The sequence below is a fragment of the Mirounga leonina genome, unplaced genomic scaffold (genome assembly GCF_011800145.1).
Source record: "Mirounga leonina isolate KUSES-001 unplaced genomic scaffold, KU_Mleo_1.0 Mir_127, whole genome shotgun sequence".
NCBI lineage: Eukaryota > Metazoa > Chordata > Mammalia > Carnivora > Phocidae > Mirounga > Mirounga leonina.
This window is the reverse complement of record NW_023270316.1, coordinates 70,798,793-70,810,620: the sequence shown is the minus strand read 5'-3', so window position 1 is coordinate 70,810,620 and position 11,828 is coordinate 70,798,793. Positions and strand designations below refer to the sequence as shown.

The 11,828-nt window shown below is 43.5% G+C and overlaps 1 non-coding gene across 1 annotated transcript; it reads left to right on the top strand.

Annotated features, from left to right (window-relative positions):
• The first annotated feature begins 277 nt into the window (after nt 1-277).
• LOC118009695 lies at nt 278-386 on the top strand. Its single transcript, XR_004678985.1, has one exon. It is a non-coding gene; the product is annotated as a U6 spliceosomal RNA (small nuclear RNA).
• The last annotated feature ends 11,442 nt before the right edge of the window (nt 387-11,828 follow it).

Sequence of the window (11,828 nt, the reverse complement as noted above, 5' to 3'; positions counted from 1 at the left end):
TGATGATTGAGGTGGTTTACAGGTTAACTCCAAAGCCATGATTTGGAGAACCTAGCATTCATGGAGAAGTGTCCGATGTGGAGGTTGTCTGCAGGTTCGTGCAGGAGGCAGCCAGAGGACGTCAGAGGAGACAATAGTTCTAATATGTTTCTCTTCAGTCAAACAAGAAAGAGTTTAGGCAGGGGCCATTAAGGAAATAAATGGCCAAAAAAAGCATAGGGAACCCCTTCCCTGGCTCAGCTATCATCTCTGTAGACTTCTACATAAAATCTGCACAGGGCGCTCACTTTGGCCACACCTATATTAAAATCAGAATGATACAGGGAAAATTAGCGCGGCCCCTGCCCAAGGATGATATGCAAATTCGTGACACGTTCTATGTTTTTTAGAGCTTACTTAAAAAACAAAAAAAGAAATCTGCACAGGAATCTCTCACCTACTTGGCCAGAGAACAATTGTATTCAAGGGGCATGACGATGTCGCTGGTTTTCAGGCTAAAACTTGAAGTCATCTTCATAAATAAGCATCACCTCTTTCCCATTTTTCTGGAATTAGCCGCACTACCATCGAAGTCCTGATTCCTGGGGAATGTTTTGGGACCCAGTCCCTTACCGTCCATTTCAACTGCCACACTTGGTCCCCGTCTCCTGGCTCCAGCTGCCTGGACACCAGTAGGACCCCCTGCCTATAGCAGAACTTTCATCACTGTCCCTGGGTCTCCTGCTTAAGAGCACACAGGCTTCTGCCTGCTTTAACAGTGATATCGTCCTCAGGACCCCTAGCTGTCTCCAAAGGCTGAGCACCTGCCTCTTCTCTTGCTGAGCTAATCTATGTAGCAGTCACCTCCCGGCATGGCTTATCCTGAGCCCAAGCCTTCCCAGTTGCTCTTTGCCCCCCAAATTTACATCTCCTCCCCACCCCACCCGTGTCCTCAAACCATGCCCGCTATTCCTGTCCCAGTTGAGGATATGTTGGTTGTACACTTCTCCTCTTTGGGGCATATCTGTGTTTAGGGCATGGGGTCTCGAGGGGCCCCTCCCTCCTGCACCTTGAGGGACCCCTCCAATCCTAGTTTTGTGATTTCCCACTGTGCAGAAGAGTGAGTGCTCTCTGAGTACCCTGGGAGTGGAGGAAGGCACACAGGAATGAATGTGGGGATGGCAGAGGCTGCTGTAGGGGTAAAGTGGTATTTGCTTTTCAGTATAGGATAATCTCATAGTATTTTCCTCGCCCAAGTGAGAAAGAAAATGCTGTATTGAAGCAAATGAGTGTATCTGAAGTTACATGGAGTGAGTACAATAGGAATGACTTTTTAAATGGTGTTTGGAAATAGAAGCTGAAAAGGCAACAGAGAAATGAATGTGACAAGGAAGGGATATAAATTTGTGATGGGAGGGGCGCCTGGGGGGCTCAGTCCTTAAGCATCCGCCTTCGGCTCAGGTCATGATCCCAGGGTCCTGGGATGGAGTCCCTCGTCTTGCTCAGCGGGGAGCCTGCTTCTCCCTCTGCCTCTCCTTGCCCCTTGTGCTCTCTCTCTCTGACAAAGAAATAAATAAAATCTTTAAAAAATAAAAAATAAATCTGTGATGGGAGATACCATGCTGCTCCTTCCCACAGCCACATGCTAAGGGCTTTCGGGGTAGGATCAGAAAAGTCAAATTTGATCCTCCACCAACAGGCACAGCTAACTGCCCAGTAGGCTGGTCCAAAGACAGCTCCCAACAGCCCAACTGGCCCTACCCCAATTAAAGTAACTTCCAGAAATAATTCTTCTTCAAAAATGCATGATCTCCGCAAAGGATTCTTTACAAATAATCTACATCAGGGTTGGACAAACTATCCGTGGGCCCAATCCTGCCCACCTCTGGTTTCTGTAACTGAAGTTTTCTGGGAACACAGCCCTGCCTGTCCGTGTTTGTATTGTCCGTGGTTGCCCCCCTCTACAATGGCAGAGTTGAGTGGTTGTGACAAAGACCCTGTGACCCACGAAATAAAAGAAAGGCCCTTCAGGGGCACGTTTGCTGACCCATCACCTACATGATCTAAGGATACAGTAATTTGTCTAGAAGTGCCATTAACTTGGAAATGTAATATGGTCGGATATGTTATTTTCTGAAATAAGGGGGGGAACCGGGCCTCCTATGTGTGCTTCCCACCAGGGGCAGGTGTAGGGCCTGAAATCCGGCTGGCTGGTTAAGGGTAACCTCTGGTTACCGAGTAGAGTAACCAACTTGTTCTGGTTTTCCAGGGACTGTCATGACTTTAAAACTGAGTTCCATGTTCTGGGAAATCAGTCCTGGGTAAACCAGGAGCATCAGTCACCCTGACACATAGGGTGGGGTCTGGGGCAGGTTGACTCGGTTCAGATCCTATTTTTGTGACTTCACGCTGTGCAGTTTTGAGCAAGTTAATTAATCTCTCTGAACCTCAGTTACCCTATCTATGAATTGGGACTGATCTATTTTGAGGGGTTGTTATAAGGATTAAAGGAGATCATGTACAGAAAGAGCCCAGCACATAACAGGTACTTACTAAATACTCATTCCATCCTACCCATTTGACCACTATGAATTTTCTTTTATTCACTCTTTAACCAAAATTCCTTTTTTCATAAAACTATCAGAAAGGAAATTTTATTATTTATTTTTTTATTTTAAAAATATTTTATTTATTTATTTGACAGAGAGAAAGAGAGAGCGAGTGAGTGCACAAACAGGCAGAGGTGCAGAGGGAGAGGGAGAAGCTTGTCCCCCCGTCTCCCCCCCGCCCCCCCGCCATTGCTGCCTAGCAGAAAGCCCGATGCAGGGCGTGGGGACACTTAACCGATTGAGCCACCCAGGGCCCCCAAGAAAGGAAATTTTAAGACTTTTCCTGTGTCCTCCTTTTGTAATGATGTCATTCCTGAGCACCTTACAAATAAATCCTCTAACAAACAACTAACTTGCTCTGCAGTGGGGGAAGTAGGCCATATACAAAAAACTGCCGGATTTTTAACTTGTTTTCTGCTTTAAATATAAATACTTGGAGGGGTGCCTGGCTGGCTCAGATGGTTAAGCATCTGCCTTCGGCTCAGGTCATGATCCCAGGGTCCTGGGATCGAGTCCCACATCGGGCTCCTGGCTCAGCGAGGAGCCTGCTTCTCCCTCTCCCTCTGCCTCTCCCTGCTCATGCTTTCTCTCTCTCTCTCTCTGTATCTCTGTGTCTCAAATGAATAAATAAAATCTTTAAAAAAAATAAATATAAATACTTGGAGACAAGTGGTTGTTGAATTTGATTTTGTCCAACTGTGGGTGCATCCCAGAGAGGCTTGGTCTGCCCTGCTAGTTCCAGAGATCATGATGCTCCAGGTTCACGGCCAGATGCAAAACTTCTGGGATACGAGGTTCAGGGGCTTTTTTGCATCTAGCATTTGGTGCCTGTAACGGAAAATGTTGACAGGATGTTGACAGAGGCTGCCAGCGCTACCCCACTCATGATCCATCTGATGGATCAGTATGACCAAAGCACTAAGAAGACCAACACGCTAATTAATTTTTTAAAGAGGTTAATAATACACAGACAGCAGTGTACAAATCCAATAGCAACCTACATGCCTTCAAAGGCCCCCAGGACGAGATCAAAGGGATGAGACAACATTAATCTCGTTCCAACTATCAGCATTTTGATTTAACATCCAGTTGGTTAGCAAATGTGCAGGATGGAATTAAATAATGTGTACTCCTGTAGTGATTTATATTCTAAATTACACTTAAAATCCTAGCTCGTCCCCAACAAATCCAATTGTCTTTAGGCTATGGCTATAGGAGTTTGAAAAATCAAATTTTTATTAAATGAATTGGTCAAATCAATCCAGAACTATCAGCATTTTTATTTAATATCCAGTATCTTAGCAAATGTATAGAATGGAATTAAATAATGTGAACTTCTGTGGTGATGTATCATCTAAAAGATTCCAAATACCCACTCCATCATAGCTGGTTCCCAGAAAATTCAATTTACTTGAGGCTATGGCCATATAATTATGATGAACCAAACTTTTTACTGAATTAATTGGTCAAATCAGTCAAAACTTATGAATTCAGTGAAAAAATAAGTTAGATTGATGGGCTGATTTGAATGGCTAATGCAGCAAAATGAGTCACATTATTAGCTCATAAGATATGCCGCTTTAATTTGATTTAGACTATGCACATCTGTTTGCCTTTTTGAGTAGGACAACACCAAAAAGCCCTGGTTTCCAAACTTGGCTGTTCCTTAGAGTCACCTGGGGGAGTTTCCGAAACTTCCAAAGCCCAGGCCACACCCAAGATCAATTAAGTCAGAATCTTGAGGGGGAAACACAAGTATCTGTACCTTTGTAAGCAGCCCTGGTGATTGGGACAGCCTGACATCAAGTTCAAATAATTAAGAATGAAGCCACTGCACTATGTTTGGCCTGAAGGTGAAGCCCAAGCTGGAGAAGGGGAAAAGAATGGGACTAGGTAATAATATAAAAGTATTTATTTATTATAAGCTAATAACTTGTTATATCATTTGTTATCATTATTTTTAAAAATATTATTATTTATTATTTATTACTATTATTATATCATTTGTTACTCTTATTTATTATATCATTTGTTATTCTTATTTATTATAGCATTGTCATTATTATATAATTTGTTATTGTTATTATTATACCTTGGTTATTATTATTATTAAATAGCTAACTATTCACTGAGTTCTAAGTGCCAAGCACCGTGCCAGGCATAGTATATGGATTCTTTTTTTTTTTTGGTCAGAGAGAGAGAGCGAGAGAGCGTGTGAGTGTGAGCACAAGCAGGGATAACAGCAAGCAGAGGGAGAAGCAGGCTCCCCGCTGAGTAAGGAGCCCGATGCGGGACTCGATCCCAGGACCCTGGGGTCATGACCTGAGCCGAAGGCAGATGCTTAACTGACTGAGCCACCCAGGCGCCCCTACGTGGATTCTTTTACCAAATTTTCACGTATGCCAGTGAAGCCTTATGAAATCGATACGATTATTATGCCCATTTTACAAGTGGAGAAGTTGAGGCACAGGAGGTCAAATATTTGCCCAAGGATACCCAGCTAGCACGAGGCCACAGGAGGGCCAGCACCACGCAGGGTGTGACTGTGCTTGAATTGTTTTTTAAAACCAGTCACTTAAAACTCTATTTCTTTAGGTCTTTGGACTTCACTATCTTATCTCTTTGGGGCATTGGGTTATTTCACTTTTCTTCGTTTCTGAATGCCGAGGCCTCTCCAAACAGCGCACCAAAGCAATTTCTGATGCCCCTGGGAGAGAGGTGGGCCTGGCTTTATGGATACAACAGGCAGAAAAGTTAATATTCCACACTGCGCTCTCCTGCTCTCTCAGGGGAGTTTGGGGCATACTTCAAGCACTCTTAGGCAGCCTGCGGAAACCTGAAACAAAACTCCCACCTGGAGGAAACAGACGCATTTGCTAAAGTGGGTTTAAAATTTAATTGGAAAACAGTCCGACTGTAATGGGACTTCCCATTCATGGCAAATCTTGTTATTTCATAAAGTCTTCCGTGGTGGCCTCTCAACCAGCAAGAGTTTATTTAAAAAGTTGTTTGGGGTTTTTTGGGTGTTTTTTTTTTTTTAGGTAGGTGCCCTAAGGAACGTGTGTTAAATACCAGCATCTAAATGCTTAACATTTAGGGCGCCTGGGTGGCTCAGTCGTTAAGCGTCTGCCTTCGGCTCAGGTCATGATCCCAGGGTCCTGGGATCAAGTCCCACATCAGGCTCCCTGCTCGGCGGGAGGCCTGCTTCTCTCTCTCCCAGTCCCCCTGCTTGTGTTCCTGCTCTCACTATCTCTCTCTGTCAAATAAATAAATAAAAATCTTAAAAAATAAATAAATAAAAATAAATAAATAAATGCTTAACATTTAGATGATGAACATCAATGTTTTTGTTGCATAATGAAAAACAAAACAAAAGGAAGAAAGAAAGATGAAAATACATATGAAGTCATGGATATTTGCAGCAGTTTCCTGTGACGATTACGGGGCTGTACACTCATTTCTGAATTATGTCTTATTTCTCCTTTTCACATAAAAGCCGAGAGAGGAGCTAAAACTGCCCCGAGAAGCTCCCCCAGGACAAGGCCGACCGTCAGAGCAGAATCTGGGCCAGTCTCGGTTGCACTTTTTCTTCAGCCCACTGACCTCAAGGAGAGCAGGATTTCTCCTTCGGAGGCGTCCCGCACACCCAGCACAGCCCCCAGCCGGGCGGAGGGTGGGAGGGCTCTGTCCTGCATCCCACCAGGCCACTGCCCAACCCAGGCTGGCCGGACAGCTCACATCCGGGCCTCCCGCCACCCTGCCAAGGCACCTGAAGGGACTGGGACTCCCCTCCAGCGCCAGGCAGGGCCTCGGAGGAAGCGGTCCCCGTCCTCCCCGAAGGGTAGGTCCCACGGAGGGGGGGCAAGCGGGGTCCAGCTCGGAGCTGCCAGGGGGCCTCCTGTTGTTGGGCAGAGCTACACACGCGTGCAAATGTGCACCAGCCTTGGAGAAGGTCAAGGGCCTGGGTACCAACGATGCTCGGCTTCCCGAATGTCCCCTCTCCCACTTTCCCGTGGGGCAGGCCGTCGGGGGCTGTGCGTGACTGGGCCCGACTCTGCTCTGACCGTGTGCGGCAGACCGAGGGGGTCTGTTTTCATTTCCTCGTAGCTTCCTTCTTTAAAGACAAATTTCCCATGATGCCTTATAAATCAGACTTAGATTTTGGAGTTCAGGAATACGGCGAGAGGAGACTGCGAGTCTTGAAACTCGGGGAAAACTCAGGTGGAAATATTTTAAGGTGATAATGTAAAAAGACTGGACAAGTCCTGAGGAAAAGACTGTGCACCAAGAACACAGAGGGTTGGATTTGGTCTCCGGTTCCCTGTTAATCGGCTGTCCTCAGACCTGTCCCCCTTCACCTTGTACAAAAGTGTTCACTCTTGGTGCTGAGCGACCTCTGGGTCCGTGTTGAAGATAAACAGAAAACGTTTCAGGGCACACGTTTCTTTTCTTCTTCGCCTGCCTTCCATCATCTCGCGTGCACAAATCAGAAAATAAAAGCCATAATCTGCACTGGTGGGTTGGCCCAAAGCCTGGCGGGTTCTGCTAGGCTGCTCGCAAGGGCGTGAGGAGGCCCGTGGCCGGCCTGGCTCCCGGCCTGGCTCCCGCCGTGGCCGTGGCTGGCTGGCTTCCCGGCCTGGCTCCTGCCGTGGCCGTGGCTGGCTGGCTTCCCAGCAGCTACCTCCAGCTGCAGCTGTGCATGCTATTTGCAGCTTTCCACATCCTGAGGGCTGGATACTGAGGCCTCTCCTCGGAGGATGTGAGTAAGACGCACAAGCAGACACTGAGGGGGAAACTGGGACAACTGGGAGGACTGGACCGGTAGGGCCCTCCTGGGCCAGGGAAAGACCTGGGGAAGTTGGGAACCAGGGATCCTGAGGGCCTGCCCCTGGTGCGGGGGGTGAGGGTGGGGGTCACTGAGCACCACCACCCAACTGCAGAACTTCTAACAAAGTCTGAAAATAAATGAACTGACCTCCTGCTACGATCTCCCGAGAGACCTTTCCAGACTCTCTAGGTAGCCAGCTCTCTCATTCACCCTCTGCCACTGTCCCCTGTTTTATTATCTTCATGGCCCTTAGTGGCCTCTGAAATTATCTTTCTTGTCTATTTGTTGGTTTGTTCGCTGTCTGTCTTCTCCATGAAACTCTAAGCTCACAGACACGTGCTGAGGGAGGCACTGGGTCTGTTTCGAGCCAAACACAGTGCCTGGCTCCTTTGTAAATGAATGAACGGGGCCAGAAGGAGCAAGCTGCCTACTAATCCACCCAGGAGTTGGATTTCTTGACTTCACATGTCAGAAAGCTCTGGAGAGAAACTGGATTTATTTGGGGGTAAAAATATTCATTTTTTCGTGGGCTTATATATTTTCCAACCCATTGGGTGGGATCTGACTACATATTAGTGGTCTTTCCAGTGTCTTTATGTGATGGGGGCCACTTGTCACTATTTCATGTAATCTCGTGTCATTTTAAAAAGGTTAAATTCTAGGGTAACTAGAAAGTGACAATAATATAATCTTAAAATGTTTTTTTTAGAGTCCTTAAACAGATACGTTGTTGATGTATTTAGACAAGTGGAACCATAAGGGAGAGGGCTGCACCCCTCAACACCCCTGGCAACCCAGAGGCAGTAGAAAATTGCATATATACTTTTTTTTTTTTTTGCATAGACACAATCATTGAGAGGAAGACTTTCACCTAAAACTTGATTAAAATAAATCTGAGAAAGACTTAGTTCAATTCAATTCAACAAATTTGACTTAGTGACAGATCCAACATTGTCTGTTGTATTTAATAAGAATTCAGCCCGTGAAGGAAGATTTAATGACATTAACGAAATTACCTTTATTCATTAATGGAACCGAAGGAGTCTTAACACTAAAAGCAAATGTTCTCTAAACTTAAATATTTTACACTCAAGAAGAAAATCAGCTGAAAAGAGAAGGCTTGTCAAAAGTGACAGTTATATGTGATGATGATATACACAATCTGGAAACACTGTGAAAATTATATGCACTGGACGTATTAATGTCTGTTCTTCCCAAGATCTCAGAGTTCACCACCTATTCCTCTATAATTATAATGAATTGTCCCCATTTTTTGCTAGCCTCTTCCCGAATCCTTCCAGGCAACTGCGTGGTAGGGTACGTCAACCTGTTTCTAGAAGTGACTTGTGTCTTGTTCAGTATTAGAACCAACGTGTTAGAGTTTGTAGTTTGCCACAGAGTAGAAAATAGAATTTATTCATGTAGGTGCTCTTATTTCTGAGCACAAACACAGGTGAGCCAGCCGTCAGGAGGACGGAGCTGTCCCAGCCCTCCTGAAACTCAACGCCTTACTTGAAAATGTTACCACACCTCTGAACAAAGTCGCAATCAACTAAGTAATTTGAATGGCATTTGGACTCCCTCCCTGCTTTTTTAATAAAAACTGGAAAATAGCCAAATCTAATTTTTTTCTAAGGCTTTGTGCATAAGGACTTTGGCTTGAAGGTAATGTGCCTAGAGGTAGGGAACTGGGGATCCCAAACCACTGCGTACAGATTTTTGGAGTCCAGAATTCAGGGCGGGGCAAGGGAGTTTGACTACCACCGCCCTTGACCCCATTGGAGAAGTCTGTGGGATATACACAGGCCCTAGAGGTACCTGAGGTTCTCACCAGCTCCTTCAGTGGCCACGGACACCTGTTGCGCTGGAGATTTGTGTCAGGGGAGGAAGGATCTGGAGGGATCAGCAGAACCAAACTGAGTGGAAAGGAGAGATGGGGGCCAGCCTCCTCACAGAATTTACAGCTCAGGGGACATTCTTTCATACCTGAGACTCTCTCTCAAAGAAAAGACGTTTGAGTGTTTGCCCTGTTTTGATCATGTTTTGTTAGAAATCGTGCTAGGCCAGTTCAAGTTAGCAAGAGGAAACTTCCACAGAGTGAAAGTGGTACACACCACGTACTTAAAACAGCCATATTTTGGTGAATGGAATTTTAAAATCCCTTTATAAAAAATTGAAAGACTTCTTCGTACTGGGTGTGAACTTAGACTGCTACCATACTTTTGGTCAGCTTTCTTATGAATCCATTTTGCTAGTTTATCTCTTAAAAGTCTTCTTCAGGCTTTCTCCTCTTAAGTCTCTGCAGTGATGCCAGATGGGTTTTATTTTAGGTTTTTAGCTAAACTTGGGTCCTGGAAAAGAACCTAGATGTTGACAGTCATCTGACAATTTCTGTTACTTACCTGCCTGCCTTCCTCCCTGGAATTAAAGAGACCAGAGACTTTATGGAGACCCACACTCCTGAGCCCTCAGGAGGAAGAATAACAGTTACAGGAATTTCTTTGTATTTCTGAAAACCAGTAGAAGCTACTCCTGGAAGTCTACTGCAGTGAAATCACAACATACTGCACCTAGCAGCAGGTTGCCTACCTCTAGCAAACATGATTCCAGATTTTTTTCCCTGGAACACGGCTCCGAAGGGGCTGTCCCACCTTAAAGGAAGTGCTTTGACTGGATGCTCAGTAAGTCTCGTCCATCAAGGAAATGCTAACAGTTGTCCCAAAGGTTAGAAAAAATTAGATGTGGCTTAACAATGAAGACACAGCAAAAAAATAATAGTAAAAGAAACTATCTCTCTCTCTCTCTCCTTTTATTTTCCTGGTTAGTTGATCTTAACTGCAATTCTTTAAAAATCCTTAGGACCTTAATGTTTGATTTTTGTAAAAAAAAAACTTCAAGTATTGTATTTACAATGGAGCTACTGTACAATAACATATCTCTAATTTTTAAAAATAAAATCAACTTTATATCTAATGGTCCATTATAATTACCTGTAGAAGCGCAGTGCTTAAATATTCATGACATAAAGTTCTGGAATGTTGAACTCTAAAGTTTAGGTTCTTAAAAGAAACACGAAAATTATATTACTTTTCAGATTTGATCTATACAGTGTGAAGTCCAATACTCCTCAGTGTATGAAATGAATTCCTGTGGGATTGACTAGAAGATGAACTCTTTATAATTAATCCCATTTTGTGTTGACCTGTTGGCCATCATTCAGTAAGACATGTACTCCCCAGAAAAACTGTTGATCTATGCATTGGTCTTAAATCATATGTGAAAATACACTTTGCCTTATTTAATGAAAATAATTCTGATACAAATTATTAATTAATACGTTTTGGAAATTATGTCAATTGTGTTTAAGAACAGTGATACAATGAAATGAAAAGCAAGAAAGCTCTAGTGCTTTTGTAAAATTTTCAGTTTTTTCACATATTCCAATTGATCTACACATTCTCTTTTTGCAGTCTTGCAATTACTCAAATATAAAAGCTCTTTTGTTAATCTTCAACCTGAAAAGTTGTAAAATAACAGAAGTGTAAGGGGGAATGGACATTTCAACCCAATGGCTCTCCAGGCTTTTCAGGCTTTTCATCTGCTGGCTTTTGAAGGCTTACCCCTTTCACAATTTCCCCCATTGCTGTGGGCACGAACCTTTATAAAACCTTAGAAATCATGACCCAACTCTGTATCCCTTATATGTAAAAACTCTCTGAATAGACTTTTTAAAAAGTTATTACATTTGGGTGAAAACTTTCCTAAGGCAGCTTGGTAAAGTTCCCCCCAAATCCGGCTCATGCTTTGATTCAGCAATTTCACTTTGAGGAATAGATTTATAACCCACAAAATAATCATGGGCACAAAGGAATGGATATAAGGAAAGGATAGTCATCTTAGCCTTATTCAGGACAGTAAAAATCAGAAATGACACAAATGTCTAAGAATATGGGATGAAATGGATCATTTATGGTATTTTACATTCATTCAGTGGGATACCATGCAGCCATTAAAAATAATGCCATGCAGAATAAGAATATACAATGACATAAACTTTTGTTTAAGAGAGACTCTTAAGCAGAAAAAGTAGTTTACAAATAGGATGTTTGCAAACATATCACCATTTTTGTAAAGCAAAAAAATATATACAACCACCAAAAGACAACCCAATTTAAACATGGGCAAGGGACTTGAATTAGATGGTTTTCCCAAGTAGGTATACAAATGGCCAACAAGCAATGAAGAGATGCTCAGCATCATTAATAATTAGGGAAATGTGAATCAAAACCTCAATGATATCACTTCACACCACTAGGATGGCTATTATTAGAAAGAAAGAAAAGAAAGGAAGAAAGAAAAAGAAAGAAGAAAGAAAGAAAGAAAGAAAGAAAGAAAGAAAGAAAGAAAGAAAG